The sequence below is a fragment of the Octopus sinensis genome, linkage group LG16, assembly GCF_006345805.1.
Source record: "Octopus sinensis linkage group LG16, ASM634580v1, whole genome shotgun sequence".
Lineage (NCBI taxonomy): Eukaryota > Metazoa > Mollusca > Cephalopoda > Octopoda > Octopodidae > Octopus > Octopus sinensis.
In genome coordinates, this window is record NC_043012.1 from 9,479,713 (window position 1) to 9,489,712 (window position 10,000).

General features: G+C 35.1%; 1 long non-coding RNA gene across 1 annotated transcript in view; it reads left to right on the top strand.

Annotated features, from left to right (window-relative positions):
* The window catches only part of LOC118766494, a 13,475-nt gene that overhangs the window by 162 nt on the left and 3,313 nt on the right, over positions 1–10,000 (top strand). Inside the window, exon 2 of the long non-coding RNA XR_005002430.1 lies at positions 1,750–1,753. This is a non-coding gene — a long non-coding RNA (uncharacterized LOC118766494). The remainder of the gene's footprint in view (positions 1–1,749; positions 1,754–10,000) is intronic.

Here is a 10,000-nt window from a genome sequence, read left to right on the forward strand (position 1 = left end):
AGAAATTTTATAACATTCTTCTGAAATAATGACAAATATATTTTTCAACCTTTTAAAACAAGCCTTCTGTAGTTTTTTCACTTTTTACTATTTTCTATATATTCAACCACGTGCTTTCACACACCAACTTTCTCACCTATATATATATATATATATATATATATATATATATATACACACACATATGGTTTAGCTTACTATAGTGTTTGCACTCATGCACTTTATTTAGTTTTTTATTCATTTATTAATTTATTTATTTCTCTTCCTTTCTCATTCCGTCTTAAGTGTGTGTATGTGTGTTGTGCGTGCGTGAATATAGGTGTTTATATATTATACTGTTTGTATCTATATCTTTTTTCTGCTCTCATTCTGTCCTTAGTTGTTATATTGCGTAGTGTGGTGCAGGGGTGTTATCGCTCCATTCATGTTTTCTTTTGAGGGTCGGTATGTCTACTAGTATATATGTGGTCTCGCCAACCTAAGTGTCGTGTCTATGTTATTAACCGAGCCTCTGTCTTTTAATTGAGCATGTTGACAGAGTAGTGACCAGCTTTTCTGCTTTTTGAACTTCGGCCAGTGTCCAACGATCCGCTCCCTTATGCTACGTGTTGTCTCCCCAATGTATGTTGTCTTGTTTCTGAACCGTCCCTCAGTACACACCGTATACGACAGACAACATCCCTAATCTTACAGTTAACCTGTGGGTTCACCCTACCTACTAAACAGTTGTTCTCCGTACTCAGAGACTTTTCAAATGGATATGTTCAACAAATCAAGGATTTTGTGGGGTTTCCATGCTTTTCTATTACTTTAATTCGCAGATTTACCTTATTTAAGGTTTTCTTAAAATGGCATGCTAGATCTCCCGCTATATATATGGTTGTCATACTATGAGTTGGTCTTATCTATCTTCTTCATGATAAACATTTTTAAACAAAAGATAAAACATGAAAAAACGTTCACGTCCACATGAGGTCGTGCACGAGATGACCTCCGCTTCCGTTTCCTGAGTTGTGAGTGATTGTTCTTTCGAAATATTGGCCCACTACTTTTGTTTTTAACATAGCTGTTTCTTGCTATTCTTGCCTTCTTATTTCTTGAAAACAAAAGGCATCATCAATCACATGATCTTTTCTTCAGTACTCATTTCTCGTCACTCTTGCGGTAAAGATTACTTCAATGGAAGGGTGACGACCTGACAAATCCCGTTTTCTTAGAAATTATTCAAAGCTAAAACACCGTCTTTATGATGGCAGAGGTAAAGCAGGCTCATTTAAAACTACTGCTGTAATATTCATAGTTTTTTCCCCACTAAAACGTACCTGTTTCAGAGTGTTTCTACTGTTGGTGTGTAAAATATTTGTTAAACTGTTCGAATTGTTTAATTTTTTTATTAAAAGCTAATATAAATTCCTGTACCATTTTTCTATTGTCGTAAACGTTCATTCAGTGTTGTAACGTGGTTTTGTACTGCGTCTTTTGAATTCTATTTCCCAAAAGAATTATTTTATTTATTTATTTATTTTATTTATTTTATTTATTTCAACCGAGAATGATTAACATGAGGAAACGCAACTTGTTCGCCACGACAAGCTCCAATAATACCGATTTAAAATATAATAAATCAAAATAAAAAAATGACGAAAAGTCGAAGGATGACCGAGAAGGTAATAGGTGTAAAATGTATTTATCATAACCTTATACAGTTAACGTCTTGTAATCTTCAATGTTGTTGGCGATCTGAGACAGCGACGTATGAACTATTTATCGGGAGCTCAGTCCAAATAAAGAAAAAACTGATTCCCCTTCCCCAACGCAAACATAAGCAAGCATACAAATAAGCACTACATTATTCACCCTAAGATTATCAACTGAGGAATTCGCATTTTGAATTTAATGCTTAAAAAGATTTATCAAATAGTCCATGATCTAATACGTGACCAAACTTGCTACCCAGCTAAAATGAGGACAGTTCATATAAAAGGCCGGACATTATCCATGTAAATCTCGTACATAAAACAGAAAATATATAAATGTTCACATGTTTGTTTTACTAAAAGTGACACTTTATCCAAGATAGGAACTTACGACAGTATTCTCGCATAATACTTTAGACAAATATAGCCTAGATCGCTAGTATGGCGTTGGTCAACAACCTAGCTAACAACATTAAGGCGTTGGACATTAACGGGATAACTGGCTGAAACACGAAACATGAAAGAAATAAAAATATATAAAAATAAAGATATGCATAAAAGTTTGTAAGATAAGCACACGTCCAGAATATGTATTACTCTTTTACTTGTTTCAGTCATTTGACTGTGGCCATGCTAGAGCACCGCTTTTAGTCGAGCAAATCGACACCCAGGACTTATTCTTTTGTAAGCCTAGTACTTATTCTATCGGTCTCTTTTGCCGAATCGCTAATGTTACGGGGACGTAAACACACAAGGATCAGTTGTCAAGCGATGTTGGGGGAACAAACACAGACACACAAACATATATACACTCACACTCACATACATACATACATACATACAAACATACATACATATATACACACACACACATATATATATATATATATAAATATATATATATATTATATATATATATATACATATTATACGACGGGCTTTTGTCAGTTTCCGTCTGCCAAATTCACTCACAAGGCTTTGGCCGGTCCGAAGCTATAGTGGATGACACTTTCCCAAGGTGACACGCAGTGGGACTGAATCCGAAACCAAGTGGTTACTAAGCAAGCTACTTACCACACAGCCACTCTTACGCCTATGATAATAAAAATTTTAAATAACGAGCTCATATCAAAGGCGATGCTCCAGCATAGTCGCAGTACTCTGGCAGAAACCATTATAAGAATAAAAGAAAGCGATAAAAACTTAAACTGAAAGCATTCAAAGTATAAATCTCAAAGATTTCTGAAACTTGGCAAAACAATGTAACAAAGCCATTCCCCATAATGAATCATAAAAGCTTGAGCAGAATAATGTGGCGCAATGGCCCAGTGGTTAGGGCAGCGGACTCACAGTGGGAGGATCGCGGTTTCGATTACCAGACCGGTTGTTGTGTGTGTTTATCGAGCGAAAACACCTAAAAGCTCCACGAAGCTCCGACAGGGGGTGATGGTGACCCCTGTTGCACTCTTTCGCCACAACTTTCTCTCTCTTCCTGTTTCTTGAGTAACGTGTAGGGGGAGGTGTTACAGGCACAGGCCATAGAAACCGGGAAACCGGGCCCATGAGCCTGGCTCGACTTGAAAAGGGCGACGTTTATCGTTAACGTAAGCAGAATAATAAAGAGGGAAAATATAAATAAAGAAGAATATACTGAAGATTTAAAACAGAAAAATTTTAAATGTAGAAGTCACGAGCATGATAATCTACACTGGGGAATACGTAAGGAATTAAAAGCAATACTAAACAACAGTACGCACCATTAATTTAACCGGTATTACGAAGAAGTGGAGGCGCAATGGCCCAGTGGTTAGGGCAGCGGACTCGCGGTCGTAGGATCGCGGTTTCGATTCTCAGACCGGGCGTTGTGAGTGTTTATTGAGCGAAAACACCTAAAGCTTCACGAGGCTCCAGCAGGGATGGTGGTGATCCCTGCTGTACTCTTTCACCACAACTTTCTCTCACCCTTACCTCCTGTTTCTGTTGTACCTGTATTTCAAAGGGCCGGCCTTGTCACGCTGAATATCCCCGAGAACTGCGTTAAGGGTACACGTGTCTGTGGAGTGCTCAGCCACTTACACGTTAATTTCACGAGCAGGCTGTTCCGTTGATCGGATCAACCGGAACTCTCGTCGTCGTAACCGACGGAGTGCTTCTATCCATTACGAAGAAACAAAACTTTACGGTTAAACAGCAACGGAAATAGAAAGAAAAGCTAATTCTTGCTAGCGCAACCTTAAAAAAATGATAAATCAATCATAAAAATCTGTATTCGTGTCAAGTTTTGGCACAATGCAAGCAATTTCGGGGCGGGAGAGGGGTATGTGGGTTACATCGACATCAGTACTTAGCTGCTATTTATCTCATCGACCCCGAAAAGACGAAAGACTCAATTGACCTCGTCGGATTTTGAACTGAGAAAGTGGAGACGGACAAAATGTTCGTAAGCGTTTCGCTCGGCGTTCTCACTATTCTGCCAGTTCGCCGCCTTAAACACTAACACATACACATACATGGATATGTATATATATGTATATATATATATATATATATATATACATATATATATATATATATATATATATATATATATATATATATATATATATATATATATATATAAAGTTAATCCAAACAAGAAAACACAAAAACACAAAAAAACACAATAACGCGAGGACGTGGAACAAATGAAGAATTATTGGACGCTCAGGAAAGAAGGGAAGAAGGAGGGCTTAACGTTTCGAGCGGAGCTCTTCGTCGGAAACATAGGAGAAGGAAAGATCCCGAGAAGGGAAGACAGAGGAAGGGAAGAAAAAAATCGCCAGCGGTACTCACGAGGTCACATATTGAAAAAAAAAAATATATATATTTATTTATTTGCATACACACGCACACATACAGACACACATATATATAAATTCATTTATATATATATATACATACATATAATATGCATAATACACATACACACATGCACATATATATCTAATATATATGTAATATATATATTACACACATACATATATAATATATATATATATATATATATATATATATATATATAATATATATATATATATATATATTACTCACCCACCCATTCACACACATATATTACTCACTCACCCATTCACACACACATATATTCTTTTCAACTCTAGGCACAAGGCCCTAAATTTTTTTTTTTGGGGGGGGCCAGTCGATTAGATCGACCCCAGTACGCAACTAGTACTTAATTTATCGATTTATTGACCCCGAAATGATGAAAGGCAAAGTCGACCTCGGCAGAATTTGAATTCAGACGAAGAACCACGAAGCATTTTGCCCAGCGTACTAACGTTTCTGCCACTTCGCCGCCTCACACATCACATATATTAGCTAAAATAAGTAATATATGCAATAGTCTTTATAAATACAATTAATATGCGTGTTGCTTTATATAAGTGTAAAAATCCAAGGAAACGACATAGAATGAACCAGAGAATAGTTAGCTAGTTAGTGATCAAAAGCATCGGTGCCTTTAATTTCGATGTCATTCATTTGACTATTCGCTTTCATTCTTTGCGAATAAATCCAGTTTATTAGACATCAGGTATTTTCCACAAACCGCTTTCTTTTGATAATGTGACACATTTGTTATTTTTGTTAGGTGTCTTCTTGTTAAGTGTGGTTGACTTTAATTTCAGCTTGTCTCTGCCTAACTGACAGAATATATTTTTGGTATGCCCTTGGCTTGTGTTGGCCAATAACGACTTGCATTAAATTTAAGTACCAAACTATTCATACAGAATCTTGGAACCATTACTGCGATTGCAGAAAAGAGAAAAGAATTGCAGATTTCCAAACTTATAAAAGACACACCACTACCAGACTGAATCCATATTTCCCGTCTTCTCAATATTTTGAATCCTTCTCGTGCTTCGTCTTCTGCATATCACACAGATGCACACACAGATGCACACATGCATTAATAAAAAAAAAAAAACGGAAACCTTTTTAGATTCATTCTGACATGATGTTATCAACATATCTTTTATTTGGCAGTATTAAAGAGATTTTCAACATGTTCTTTCCAGCACACCTCTTCCAAGAAATAAAATTTTATGTGCTACAACAATTTCGTTTTTCCACTGTTAATTTTATCTGCTTCAAGATCTTATCTGCCAAATTTTATTATCTGGTTCCCCCAGAATTTGGCTCTTTATATTCTATGCTTTAAGTTGTCTCCTTCAAAAAACATCCGCAGTTTTGGTTATTTTCATTTAATACGATAACGGCCCTCAAATTTTATCAAAATAAAAATCTTTGAAGACTTAATGAATGAAATCAGTGACGAAATGACACATATGAAGAAATAAAGTAGGCTGTACAGAAGCATGAGAACATGACAAATAGAGGTATCTGAATTCAAATCACGTCTGAAAGGAGTGATGGGATCACTAAGTCGTAAAGAATTTTTGATTAATTGTCGAAGAAAAGAGCAATTACAGAAGCCTTTAGTGGGAAAGAACTGTTTGAATATGGCTCAACTAGCAGAAAATGTTTAACAGATTTCACCCTGTGTAGTTTATGGGAATATTAGTAATGGATAACGTAGTACCAATAGTACTGAAGTATTTTAAACATTCGATAAACATCGCCCTTTTCAAGCCTGGCCAGGCTCATGGGACCGGTTTCCCGGTTTCTGTGACGTATGTACTCCCCCCGGCTGGACGGGACGCCAGTCCATCGCAGCGTTACTCAAGAAACAGGAAGAGAGAGAGAAAAGTTGTGACGAATGAGTATAACAGGGGTCACCACCACCCCATGCCGGAGCCTCGTGAAGCAGCTTTTAAGGGTTTTCACTCAATAAACATACACAACGCCCGGTCTGGGAATCGAAACCGCGATCCTTCGACCGCGAGTCCGCTGCCCTAACCATTAGGCCATTGCACCTCCACGAAGTATTTTAAACATGGAATTAAATAAATGTCAAACATTTCAGCGGATACAAAGTGAAGAACATCTCCATAAAAAGAGAATCATTCCAAGTAGACTTTACCCCTCCCTCTGCACATGATTTTTTTATTATCTGGCATCAATTACTTGCTTGATATGTTAAGCAAGAATGGAGCACGCTAAGATAGATACGTGAATCTAATGAATGACCTTCACGATGAAATCAGATTTCTGCAGATGATAAAATAACTAGACATACTGCTGCATATAGTACACAGATTTACTAAAGAAAATGATATAACATTCGGATAAGAAGAGTTCCGAAGATAAATTAATGAAGAACTGTAAATTCGGATCTAACGGTGACATGTCACAATCATGACAGTATCAGGTATAATATCCTGCTCTATCTATTACGGTTTCTTAGACTTCAGTTACAAGTGAAATCAAAGTCAAATTTATAAATAGTTACTTGGTGTCGATGAATAAATTAGCAAAGTGTTGGTTTTGACTCCTATCCCTCACTTTCTTTCTCCCGCTTCGCACCATGAGACGAACTAGACATATTAAAACACACAAACGTAGGCAAGAGTTAGAAATGTTGAGATATTCTGCTCCCTTTCTGAAAAGACACTGTTAGTACTGCGACACTGGGTCTGTGGATGTTTGCTGTGCAGAATGAAGAAAGAATACTGTCGGCAGCCATGGTTACAAAAATGGACCGAAATAGTAGGAGGATTCAACTAGAAAAAGAACAGATCAAAAGATAAAAGGGAAGGTTTACTTCATGGCCAATTCATGCAACAAACGGAGAACATTGGAAGTAAATATCAATGGGTCTGCTTGATAGAGGGGAACTTGGAATGAGAGACAGAAACGCTAATTATAGCCGCTCAGCCCTAAGAAGAAACACAAAAATGGCAAAAAATCTCAGTCAGACAACAAATCTAGCATCTGGAGCAAACGAGATTGAAGTATCGATTACATTTTCAGTGAGTGCAATATACCACCACAAAAGGAGTATAAACGCATTGATGAATGTGTAAGCAAAAGAAAGCACTGAAAGGAGACAAGTATGTAGCTGTAAAACAACAGAAAAGTTGTATGAATATGAACCAGATCTTGTGTTATAAAATGATAATTACAAGATCTTGTGGAATTTCCCCATAAAAACCGATTATACTCTTGAAACAAGAAGACCGGATTTGATCACAGAAAACAAAATAAACAGAGACAGATCATAGCTTTTTCAATTCTATGTGATAGCTGAGTCGATACCAAAGAAATTAAACAAATGAGAAATATAACAATCTAGGCAGAGAACATTGGAGTCGGTGGAAGACCAAGACAACAATTATTCCTGTAGCAATTGGTGCATTTGGAACATTACCCAAAATGCTACCTAAAATATTGTATGAGATTGAAACTGAAACTAGCATGGTCGACCTGCAGCAAAGTACTATATTATATTCTACAAGAATCTTACTGAAATTTGAGGAGTCTTGTTACCAGATGTCAAGATAAAATACCTGCTAATTAAATGAGCTTGTACTAGCATAATAATGATAATAACAATACTACTACTACTAATAATAATTCAGACACAAGAGCGATAATTTTGAGGGAAGGGAATTAGTCATGTATTTGATTTTATCTATATATTTGATTGGTACCACACGTTATCGATTTCACTGGAAAGGAAAACAAAACTGATCTCGGCGGCGGATTTCTCTGCAGAAGGTAAAGAGCTGGAATAAAAACATCAAATTAATGTTCTGGATGCTATAACAATTCTACTTGAAAAATGTAATGATTCTGTTTCAACGGTTTTTAACCCAAAATTGTAAAGCAATAACACCAAAACAATAAAAAGGATATAAAGAAAATTGAAGTAAAATTTCAAATGGAGTCGAGATGCATGTTTAATAAGTGAATCAAAGAATTAATTTATTCAAAAAATGGAAATGAGTCTGTTAAAAGTTGATTCATCATTTTGTATGCGTGTGAGTGTGTTTCTGTGTGTCTGTGGTTGATTTTTTTGTTTTTGAAGTGATGGTCATTAAGAATGGTAAATACTCTCACTTTTAATGTCATTTTCTTCATATATTTGGCATTGAAATATTAAGTCAGTTTTTACACCAAAAGTCCAAACAACATTTAAAAAGAGACATGGAAATTGATAAAGAAACATAGCTCAAGCGAATGCAAAATATCCAGTTTTCGGTGGCACGACGACAGTGCGGATTAGAAATATCTGTTTTAAAACTGATTTTGCACTGAGAAAGTTATTGATTATATCTTTTAACACAAAAATCAAACTAACAAAACGAAACGAAAGAAAAAAATAAGAAATAAACAGAAAAAACAATGGAAAAAATAAAAGCAATTTAGAATTCATTCTCGAAATATATTTTTCATTTGTGATTTTTTGTTAACATTTATATTTTTCAGATTTTTTTTCATTTATTGTAACATTACTGGCTCATAATCTTCTATTTGTTGAATACAAGAATCACGTTATCACAGAGTTGATGACTTGCTGCCGAAATCCATTAAGACATCTTTTGCTCTCTATCCTTTTCTCTCTGTCTCTATCTTTTTCTCCAATGCCGAAGAACAAGCATAAAACAAAACAAATCACATTTCAAACAGGTTAACAATTGAATGTATTAATACGATTGTTGATTTATTATATTTATTACAAGAGTTACAACTTTGAGATTCAGGACATTTTTACGAAATGTTCGTTTGATGATCATTTGCGAGACATATATATTTGAAGACACACGCAAATATACATTTTTAGGTATATATATAAGCACATATGCATATATAAACACACGTAGAATGATATTTATAAATACCTCTCTCTCTCTCTCTATATATATATATAATATATATATATGTATATATATATATATATATATATATATATGTATATATATATTATATATTATATATATATATATATATATATGTATACATACATACATACATATATATATATATATATATATATATATATATATACATATATATTAATCAATTAATCAATTTAGGGTAGCAAAAAATTCAATAGAAATTATTTTGCCACCAGCGGTCTAGTGAGAAAGAGGAAATAGTCAGAGACTATGAATAAATTCAGCAACAATCGAGGAACGGTTACAATAGGCCGTTCGACCCACCAGAAATAGCTGCTGGCTGCTATTTCTAGTGGGTCGAACGGCCTATTGTAGCCGTTCCTCAATTGTTGTTGTATATATATATATATATATTTATACGTACAAACATACATACAGAGAAAGTTGTGCAATGTATTGGGGAAGATTTTACTGAATATTTCTAACAAAGTCTTGATACTCTGGACA